Source organism: Paramormyrops kingsleyae, chromosome 21, assembly GCF_048594095.1.
Source record: "Paramormyrops kingsleyae isolate MSU_618 chromosome 21, PKINGS_0.4, whole genome shotgun sequence".
Lineage (NCBI taxonomy): Eukaryota > Metazoa > Chordata > Actinopteri > Osteoglossiformes > Mormyridae > Paramormyrops > Paramormyrops kingsleyae.
The window spans coordinates 18,807,400-18,818,401 of NC_132817.1; the positions used below are offsets into that span (position 1 = coordinate 18,807,400).

The following is an 11,002-nucleotide window of genomic DNA, read 5'->3' on the forward strand; positions in this document are numbered from 1 at the left end:
TTTGAACGTCCATTTTGTAAAAATAAATATTTTTTTTTAAAACCCTGCGGTTTTAAATACAGTATTAGTCAGACTGAGACGAGGGTGCCCTCCTGTGGCCGTAAAGAATTACACAACAAAGTAATCGTAATTTCTTTTCTAAGATCTCATTTTAAAAGCTTAAACGATTGTCCTTGTTTGACAGTGACCATACTTTGAAAACAGGATTAAAAAAAATAACAAATAACAGCTAATAAAAGTTTCCGAATAACTCTATAATTATATTGATGATTAGAAAAAAATCATAATTTTTTCTCAGGTTACAAAAATATAATGTAATAAACAACAGGGTTTGCTTACCACCACACTTCCAGACTGAAGGAGCTTCCACCGATCATCATAAACCAAGCAAGGAACCACAAACCCGAATACCCCGACCACACCTCACCCTTACTTCTTAGAGAAATACATTAATACAATTTAAACGCCCCACCTTTTCTGTTGTAATACGCTAATAATTGTCTTCGTCTCTCAAGGAAATATAAAGCACTACAGCTTAAGAAATGCAAGTTCTGAAGCGTTGTTTTGCAGTGACTGCTCGCGTCATTAAGTTAATCTTTATTGTCATCTACAGTACACGGTTAAACAAAATAACGTTCATCCCGAACCAACTCGGCAACATTAATGACAGACATCATAGTTATAAAGGCAATTCAATATGATGCAAAAGAAAGAATACAAATCAAAGGAGAAAACGCAACACCCTCGACAGCAAATACTTGACATATACTGTATAGGCCTACACATTACAGTAACTCAGCAATTCATGTTTCACTGGTTTTTCAGGGAGTCCATCCGAGGCAACCAAAAAAAAATGATCTTTTCTCAGTTCCTTTTAAGTTATGCTTATTGCTGCACCTATATTGTTATTTCCGAGCCAAACATAGTTTACAAAATAGCACGTCATTGCGACATTTTAACACTGCTTAAGTGTTTTCCTCTTTTATTTATTTAATATATTTTAAAGAACAGTATAACCACTAATGTGACACTTTTCACAGTCAACGGAATTAATTTGGGAGGTGGCTACAGCTAGTAGATACTGATGTACTAACAAACTGATAAATAAATTAATTGCACTGGTGTTGCTGGGTTATACTGAAGTATGTCTTTATGGCTGTTAGCTTAAGAGTGGCCTTTCAATATATATTTATTTGTAAATGTACGGCCTACAGGGATTTGTTGAGTCATACTGTAATAGATGAGTTTCTTTACATGTGATGTGGGGTTTTCACACCATTAGGGGGCAATTATGGCAATTATACACGAGATACATTGGAAAGAATCACTAAATAACTAGCGGAGGGGTCTGGTCAGGCTGCCATAGCAGGAAATGCTGTGTCAGTATTAAGAATTGTTGCGCATGCATTTTGTTGCTTATTAAGCCAGAACCGAGGTCTTTATTTTGACAGGGGCGATGCGTTCGTGTAAATAAAAGATATTTCAAAATGTTTCGCTGTTTTTTTTTCCTGGAGAGTGAGTCAATCCGTCACTAAAGCTCAACACAAAACCACAATTTTCATGTTTCTGATTTCACCTTCTATTCGTACTTACCTGCGTCGGGATATTTTGTATTGTGAAAAAGTTTATAATGTAGTAACGAGAGCTTCCACGTGATGGAGACAACATCACTGCCAATAACCATAATTAATATTAGACAAGATAGTTAGTGGTCCATTAAAAATAACAACTAGCTTCTTAGACCACGTTTACGCCCAGAGACGATCACTACAATGGACACGTTAAAGCTAAAAACTTCTAGAATAAAAGCAAATTTAGAATGTCTTTCAGTAGGATTTTTGGCAAATATTAAACTAAATAAACAATAATGACAATAACTGTCCACAAGGTGGTTACGGTGCAAAGTACAAGGTTTCCGCTGCAAAAACAAATTAAAAAGCGCAGCGTTCGGCCGCGTTGGCAGCTTCTCAGGTTCTGTTGCATTTAAACCGTAATTATTGCATAAGAAATTATTACAAAGGGAATAACCGCCATTTTCTACTTCACAAGTATCAGTTTGCAAGAGGTCTAAATGCAACCCTATACAAATTCCTTAAAGAACGCATCTATCGCTCCAAAACTATATATATACATATATATAAATGTGTGTGTGTGTGTGTGTATTTATTTATTTTTCTTACCTGGCAAAATAGGTGCTCAGGTTATTATACAATATGATCCAAATATATTATATTCAATTACCCGGGTTAGATCGAGACTCCCAAAAATGTTCCTCTCATAAAGTCTCCGTTTAAACAGCTATATGGGATCAGGTATCCGGTGCTTCCCACCTGCAGAGAGACGACATACGGCTTGTGTGTCTCGTTAAACCGGCTTGTCTCCTCGCCCTGCAGGTGTCGGGCTGTGGATGCCGTCTTCTCTTACGGGTACATTTACATCGGCTTTGAATGCCGCTCTGGGCCACGTCGGCGCTGGTCTTACGCCTGAGCGCAGTTGTGGGGAAGTACTTCGACTTCAGAATAATTAGCAATCCGTTTAGAACCGTCGGAAGTCAGCTATTCGAATACAGTTGACAGTAGGCTATGTTCATGTTTACATATACTTTATTTAACAGACGCGTTTTATGCGAAGCAAAATACAAGTGAAGCAAATTGCACATTACTGGCATACAGCTGTCAAGGAGTCAACTAGGCGTAAGTTCTCCCGAACAAATTGAAGCAGAATTGGAGCAAGAGCTGATTATCTACAAAAAGAACAACAACCAAGTACCTCAGAAAACACTGAAAATGTTTCGGAAGTTGAAACACGGATCACAGTTGTATGGGCTAAGCTAGGACAGCTTTCATAGCCTGGCAAACTGAAGCTTATGGTTCAGATGTTATGCATGGGCAGTTGTGCTGGTGATTAAATGATTTTCCTCTTTCCTAATTGGCTTTCTGATAAGATCAGACAGGAAAATTACCAAGTCCGTCATGGTCAAGCGGGTCACACAAAAGCAGGTGTCACAGTTCACATCAGACTGGAGGCCAACTCCAGGATATAACAGGCACAAACAATGTTTGGGAGGCAAACAAAGCCTAATATAATGTTCAAATAAGAGCGTTTCTTTTTCTGCTCTGTTGACTCACAGATCTGTTTTGATATCATACGGGAAGTTGGGCCCCGCCCAGTTGACAGGCATTCTGGTTTCCCATTGGTCTGTCAACACTCCAGGCTGCCACTGATAGGCCGGCACTACTGGGTAGCATTTGACTTGGCCTTTGGCTTACAGGGGAGCTGGCTCTCAGCTGTTTTTGGTCCTTGAGCCCCTCCCTGCCTCCCGTCCAATCTTGGACGTGCTCTGACTCCGCCCCCCCCCCCTCCCCCCCGCCATCTTGTCTATTTTGGCCTGGTGAGGAATCAGACCCCCCTTTCAGATATCCCAGCCCCGCTTTTGCTGTGTTAATCATGCGGGCTTCATCAAGCCATAGCACCAGAATAACTAACATTTGCCCATGTAAATTTATTGTTTTCATCACCTGCATCTATTGCACATTTCCTGATATAAAACGGCACCTCTGCTACAACATACAGATAAATTCTAGCATGTATGGTTGTTCTGTTGGAAACTGGGAACTTCTGATTTGTTAACCATGTCCACCATGTTAACTGCATTTACTTTGTTAGCAACACGGGTGTAGGGAGAAAATCTGCCCCCCCCTCACTCCCCCGACTGTGTCAGTATTTATAAATGATACCTTGGGTATACAATTTAATAATTTTACATATTCAAGGGCCCCTGCAGATAGATAGATAGATAGATAGATAGATAGATAGATTAACTAAGAATAATTTATAATAATTACTGTACATACTGCAGATACACTGCAGTGTGAATTTTGGACACATATACAATTCAGAATACAGAGCTACAGGTTGTGTTTAAGGGCTGACATAACCAGTAATGGCAGAGTGCCGTTAACAACAGGGTCAGCAGCACAAGTCAATTTATCCCCTACATCGCTGGCAGGAGTTAGTAAAGTGTAAATACTGTCCCCCCCCCCAATCTGCCAGGGTATCCACCCCTGCTGTGCCCCAGGTTAGTGCTAAATCCCTCGTTCCCATTCATAAGGTCCCATGGACCCCCTTTTGTTCTCATTAAAGATTTGCCTCATAGACGCTGTTGTCCTTTGGCTCCTTATCGGCTCAGATCCAAGTGCGGCCCCCCAGCCCAGTTTCCTGAGAATGTCACCCAGGGACAGGATACAGAGGGACACATGGAGACTAAACCTCAGGCCACCCACACATTCCGGAATCTTCCGTGCTACTGGCATAGAAACATGGGGAAAAAATGCAGGTAAGCTACTGGGGTGACTAAATATTAAAGTGGTAAAGATATTGAGCATTAAAGACAGCAGAGTCAACTTTGTACTGTTTACAAAGACAAAAATATCTCCCCTATCTTTTAACTATTAAATGAAGACTCCTTATTTCATTCATCATGTCATTATTTGAATTAATTACACAATTAAAAAAATGTGACAGGCAAAGAATGTTTTCAGTTCCGAGAAATCAATCATATTGTTTTATATTATAAAGCCCTGTGTTCCAGGGTGGATCAGGCGCTGCACATTGAAGAGACACTGAATTTCTTCGGAGAACAATGCTGTTTCAGGTACGCAGCGAACAGAGGACGCAGCACACAATAGGGCACCAATTGCTCAGCCTTCACACAGGAAGTGAATCTGTCATTCTTGTGTCTGTGTATTGTATTCAGGTCACCTGCAGTAATGCCATTGTGCGAAATAAGTTGCAATGTGTTTCAGAAATGTAAATGAATTTCTTTGACTGCAGTCTTTCCGCAATGTGGGGTGATATGATTCATGCAATGGATTCATAGTAGTGTTCACTTAGACATATAGCTCCCTGAATTCAGCTAAAGAGCTCAATGGATTGTAGGCAGAGTAACATTAGGAGCCAGTGTTTATTGGCAGAAGAGAAAACCAGCTGCGATTTACTCTGCTGTGATTCTACTGTGCAGTTCGCCAGCCGGACGGTGAAAGGAATGGAGCCGGTTTCGAAGCTTTCCTGATTCTTAGTGGGACAACGTCGCTAAAGACACAGCCCATCAGCATGCTGCCCCGAGTCTGGCTTCACAGGACGAGCCCCGGGACTGCGGCAATAACCGCGGTCCGTCCAAGACAAGCAAACAAACATACATAAACATACGCTCATATATAAACATACGCTCGAAATTTCGGCGACAGCCGCGCACGCTAAAACGGAGCACGTACAAGCACACACTAATACGGCGTACGGGTATGGCTGTTGAGGGGGAGGGGTTTACGCTGTGGTGTTTTGCCAATAGACACCCACTCACTGGGTGAAGATCAGTAACAGGTCTCAGGTGCAGTTTAGCCTCTCTGACGGGTAGGTCTTAAGTCCCTGGTGCCCACTTACCACCTTCTCCTGGCCACCTGCCCTGCCTGCCCCAACCCAGGGTCCTGTCTCTCATCTCCCAAGCCAAAAAAATAACCTCATTCTCCAAGGCACACACACAAACAAACACACACACACACACACTCCGGAACCTATTCAGAAAGGCATTAACCACAGGGATGCCATCCAACCCCAAGGAGGGTGAAGATCTCACTCTGGACACACGTCTACGTGCTGCTGTCAGAGAATAAATGTGTCAGAGCTTTAACTTATTTAATGTAGATCCAGTTTCATATACATTATGCATGTAGGTGCATAAATGTTTTTATGAGGTAGAGCTCTCCTGACAATAATAGCATAACTGGAATGCGGACAAGTGATAACACGGCGGCAGGGGGGCTGGGGGGGGGGGATCAGACCACACTGGGTAGGAGGTCACGCTTACATCAGAGGAGCGTTTTATATGAGGGCTACAGCGCGTGCACCCGACTGTAACGATATAAGGCCGCCATTACATTTAATGAATCTGACAAATAGCTGCCACACACGCTAATTTATTTATAGACCATTAGAGCCGTCGCTTCTCGCAGCTGTTTCGCCGAACACCGGCTCCTACCAGCGCCCCCCCGTTGCCAGGCGAGGCGACGGTTGCCAAGGCCAAGCTGAAGTATTGTCTCTCGGGTCGCAGCGTGGGTTTTAAGGGGTGGGGAGGGTGCAGGAGTCTGGGGGGGGGGGGGGGTAGATCCCCCCCCACAAACCTCTTCAGTCAAACCCCTTCGGGGGCATCGCCTGCATACAATACGTAAATTGCAACCTGTATTGCAGGACGGGAACACATAAAAGACATGGGGGGTTGAGGATATTACAGAATTACAATTACACTACAATTACAGAATTGCAGGCAGTCGGTGGTGTGAATTTAAAAAATACAGAGGAAGTAAAATACATCAAGGAAGTGAACTAGGTGGGGGGTGTTTCATTGTTGCCCGTGTCGGTGCACAGTAAACTCTTAATAGTGCGTCTAGTTTACAGGGCGAAATGAACATAGTTACCGCTCGCACGACTGAATACTCACCAAATGGAGCGATTTAGTAGGATATTTAAACCATCACAAAGCTATTTAAAGGACTTTGACAATACACCTTTATGCTGCAATTATCGAAGCTACTTGCCATATGCTAAGCAATTTATTAAATGAAAAGCGGGCGATTTCATGTAACCACGAGACGAGTCAAGATGCTTACTGATCAAATTTGTTAAACTGCGCGGCAGAAGTGTGTAGTTCCCTTTCTATTAAATAAAATCTCATGTTAAAATACATGTTATGTAACGCATTTGATTCCATACGTGTCATTCATTACGAAAACCGCAGCGCCTGAGCACTTGCAATACCACTTTCTACCACAGGGTGGTAGTAGAAGCTCAGAAAACGAAGCCGGTTCTACTGAGCAATCTGGGAGGTCTGAAGAGGAACTAAAACCTCTTCTCAAATGTAGCAATTTTGCATTCAGCTGCTCCACCAGCACACAGACAGAAAGCCACATCTGCAAAGCAAAGCAAAGAGGGACAGCCATCTCCTATATGTTAAACGTGAAGTCTATTGTTTGTTGTTTTTTTAATCTAATTTGGCAGCATAACCAGAAAATGTAGTGTGTTTTTTTTCCACCCTCAACTTTTCCTTACACGGCTCTCGTTGAAGAGCTCAGCACTATACAGGGATATATGAACGAGAAGGTTGAGTTTCTTTTGGAACAGGAGACCAGGATGAAGAAGACTGAAAGAGACCATGCAACGGATACAAAAGCAATACATTTTTTTTTCCAGAAATGGGATTGAGGGATAATGTTGAGGGGACAACACTGAACGTCAAATGACAAGAAGTGAACCTGGGAGGTCTGCAAGCACCCCCGAAATCTACACCAAGCCTGTCTGTCTTCTGGAGACTTGTTGAATGCTCTGACGGGTAAGCACAGCTTAGCAGATGTACGTAAATATGTAAGTTTGGCAGTTTTGTTGGTTTTTGTGACAAAAAAAAAACAAACAGGAGGACTCCGAAGGCCAGGTGAGTTCATCAAGGTCACATGTACAGGTGTGTGGGAGACCAGTGACTTCCATATCGATCAGCAACTTTTACTAACACAGATAGTAATGCAGAAATGCAACCGTTTGGGCAAATAGTGTCTTGGCAAGGGACTTCAAAGGAACATATGCTGAGTCAACAGAATTGAGAATTGACTTCAAAGGTGTTCATCTATACCACCATTTAGTCATGGTGTCCCTGGATCCACATATAGTAAGGATGACAGTATTATTCGAGGTGGTGGGGGGCGGAGGGCGGTAGAAATAAAGAATGCTTCGCTACTGTAGTATACGAAAGCTAGTGGTAAACGCAGTGCACGCAGGACTGTAAGTGGGAGAGCATGGGAGGTGTTAAGCAGGGTGTAACTCCAGTGAACCCAGTGCACGCAGGACTGTAAGTGGGAGAGGTGTAAGCAGGGTGTAACTCCAGTGGTGGTCTTGGTATTGTGTTACGGAGCACGGACCCAAGCTGAAATACGCCGGTCGACACCCAGCTGAATACGGAGGGCGTAACAATGTGAAGTGTGCTCTCCACATCAAGGGGGAGGGAATAATCAATTTTGCTGTTTGACGAGAAAGGAATGCATTCAACCTGGAAACGGCAGCAGTGAAATGTCACATATATTGGTGAGTAGTGTCCTATGTCCTAAGGAAGTGAAAATTATTATACATTTTTTTTAAAAAGTGACATATTATTCAGTCTTCTCCTTCTAATGTAACCGAAAGGTTATAGTGACTAGACACAGAAACCACTAACCAGCAGTGTAGGTTACACCACTGGAGCTGTTACACTAGTAAATAACATACTGAAGAATTTCAAACCTTAACCCTAACTCAATCTCACAGCAATGAGGGATGTACAACATGCACTCTTTTTGCTTCCTGTACAGGGCCAGCAGATGGCGTAGTAGTTGAGGATATGTGACTAAAAGGTTGCTGGTTTTGGTCCCAGGATTCCCAACGCCGTCCTTCTGAACACTGTAGGCAGAACCAACTGAAAACATTTATGTAAATGTTCTGCAATGTAAACCATACGGGTCTTTCAGTTAAAAGACATTAAATTAACAAAAATATTGTGGTCCATGACTTGTATTTGGGGCCTGAATCATTCCTCTTGAAAACTTGCAGGTTACCTATTAATGGAATGGCCATGGCAGTGGGGGGGGGGGGGATCAGACCACACTGGGCAGGAGGTCACGCTTATGCTCAGTCATGGCCGAAATCCTCTCGCTACCCTTCTTTCTTGCAGTCATGCGGCTGGTGCCCTACCCATCATCCCACCTACCAAGCCTGTAGCTAAACTGTGACTAAATGCTAACCAGTTCTGTTAAACAGGCTCCCCAGATTTAAGGTAGTCTGGGCAAAATGTAAGTGAACGAATATATAGTCCATTTAAACTGTGGTACCTTAAATCCGACAAGTTACCCCGATAAGCCAGTAACCCCGCTTCGTAGTACAGGCCACTGGACAATTTTAAACAACAACAATTTTAAACTCAGGGAACTGAAAGTTGGAATGACCAATAGACTCCACTGAATTCTGTAGCTATTGACAACTAACAACAGTCTTTTTGGACAAATAATAATAACGTTACGGTTTTCTTTGTCGGAACAGCCAGGAGGGGGTGCCAGATCACCCACAGTGCCCGTTCATCCAGCACTACTGCATCAACCTGGTGTCACAAGAATATCTGGATAAAGACTCCCAGTGCCCCCATATGAGTGTTATCGCCAGTGTTATCCTGTTACAGAACAGAGTCTATTTACCAGTCGACACCAGTTAACAGACTAACTCAAGCTAGTCAGCAGTGAAGTTCTTTTAGAAGCAGAAATAGACCAGACTTCACCTGGACTCACTGTGAACCAAATACCTACACGTGAGGCAACATTTGTGCTTACCTGCTATTAATCTGCATGGTCATGCTTTTGTTGCTATTTTTGGTTCACTGGACAATAGTCTGTTTGGCGCAGCCAAAGGCTAACAGGTCATCAGGAGCCATACAAAGAAGAATGTGGCAAGAAGTGAGGAAGTTGTTAAAGCTTTAGTTTAGTTTGGAGGATCGTGTGACAAATATAATGACAATGTCCTGCTACTTAGCAGTGTAAATGCACCAATGAAAAGGGCAAAATGGGGGGATGTTTTGCTGATTGATTGCAGCCAATAAAACTCATTCTGGAATCCTCCTCTGATTGTGCTTCTTGGAGTTTCAGAAACACATCAGCACCATGATGTCACAATGTCAGCCCCCTGTCATTCTGCAGGCACGAATGCCTGAAGTGCGACTTAAGAGGACAAAGAGACGATACCGCAGAGCATTTTCTTTGCCTGGGGTCTTATCCAGGAGGTGATGTGAAATGCTTACCTTCTGGAAAGCGCCATAAATAGGTGAAAATGAAACTAGTTTTAAAAAGTCCCCCCAAATGACTGATTTCTTGTTGGATGGCTAGAGGAACACACTTCAGCTTTAAATAGATCACTGTAATATAGCTTACAATTTACTAATTCATATGACGGGATGCTTTTGCCAAGGTCGTTCAGCGTAAGTGTGTTTCTTAAGGCCACCCTGCCAGATCTTTTCTTGCGGTTTGAACTGGAAACATTTTTGGTTGGAAATCCTGTCTTTTGACTGCAGGCAAAAAGCAAACAGAGCGAGGTCTAGCACCCCGTCAGGTGACAAGCCTGACCGTTGCATTGTATAGTTGTTACAGAGAAAGATCCTCTCTGTTGTTTTTTTTTTCATCACGTCTTTAAACATGACCCCTCTTGGTTTTGAAGAGCAACCCCCCCCCACACACACACACACACATACATCGTCCCACCTCCCACACCCAACCCGGTACACCTCAGTAATCAGGCAACAGCTATTTGCTGTTCATCCTTTCTACAGCAAGGGCTTGGAATCGTAACCAAGGGATAGTTGCCGAACTGTAATCTGTGATATCGTTCCTGTCCACGGAAGATGGCAGTGCACCCATGCAGACTCGAAGTCCTTCTCAGTCGCTATAGGACACCTCTGTCAGTGCCGCCTTTGAAGTCTGATCAGAGGTGTCCCATCAAATAGACTACTCTTTCAATAGACACATGAAAGAGAGACCTACAAGCATCACAGAGAGTGGTGTCTGTTGTCTAAACAAGCACAATACAGAATAACTATGAATGCCAAGCATTATTAAGAAGGAGCAGGCAATATTCTGCCCCATGCTTTGAAACACGGCTGCATGTTCTGAAGCCTTAAGGTGTTTCTGCAGTAGAGACTTCTGTGACTTCTCTCACAGAAAGACAGTAGACTCAACTCTGAAGTTGCGCTGCGCAGAATATTAGATTGATATCTGACCACTGCACAGCAGGAAATGCTCGTTAGTCATATTGAAAGGAAAAGCTCTCAGGATTAATGTCAATGAGACTGAATGGCCGTGTTTCTAAAATCACTCTGGTATGGCTGTGTGCAGATTTGAAGAATAGTCACTACATGGCATAATGTCTCTTAGGTACCTGTGATCTAATT

The 11,002-nt window shown here is 43.0% G+C and overlaps 2 long non-coding RNA genes across 3 annotated transcripts; both read left to right on the top strand.

Annotated features, from left to right (window-relative positions):
- Positions 1 to 4,167: 4,167 nt before the first annotated feature.
- Positions 4,168 to 6,092, top strand: LOC111858785 (uncharacterized). 2 transcript variants are annotated; one of them, XR_011984550.1, is made up of 3 exons: positions 4,168 to 4,336; positions 4,579 to 4,654; positions 5,021 to 6,092. It is a non-coding gene; the product is annotated as an uncharacterized lncRNA (long non-coding RNA). The 2 variants fall into 2 exon arrangements; XR_002841679.2 differs by having other exon boundaries at positions 4,592 to 4,654.
- A 794-nt stretch (positions 6,093 to 6,886) lies between these two features.
- LOC111858806 (uncharacterized) lies at positions 6,887 to 9,680 on the top strand. The gene is made up of 2 exons (XR_011984549.1): positions 6,887 to 8,124; positions 8,388 to 9,680. It is a non-coding gene; the product is annotated as an uncharacterized lncRNA (long non-coding RNA).
- The last annotated feature ends 1,322 nt before the right edge of the window (positions 9,681 to 11,002 follow it).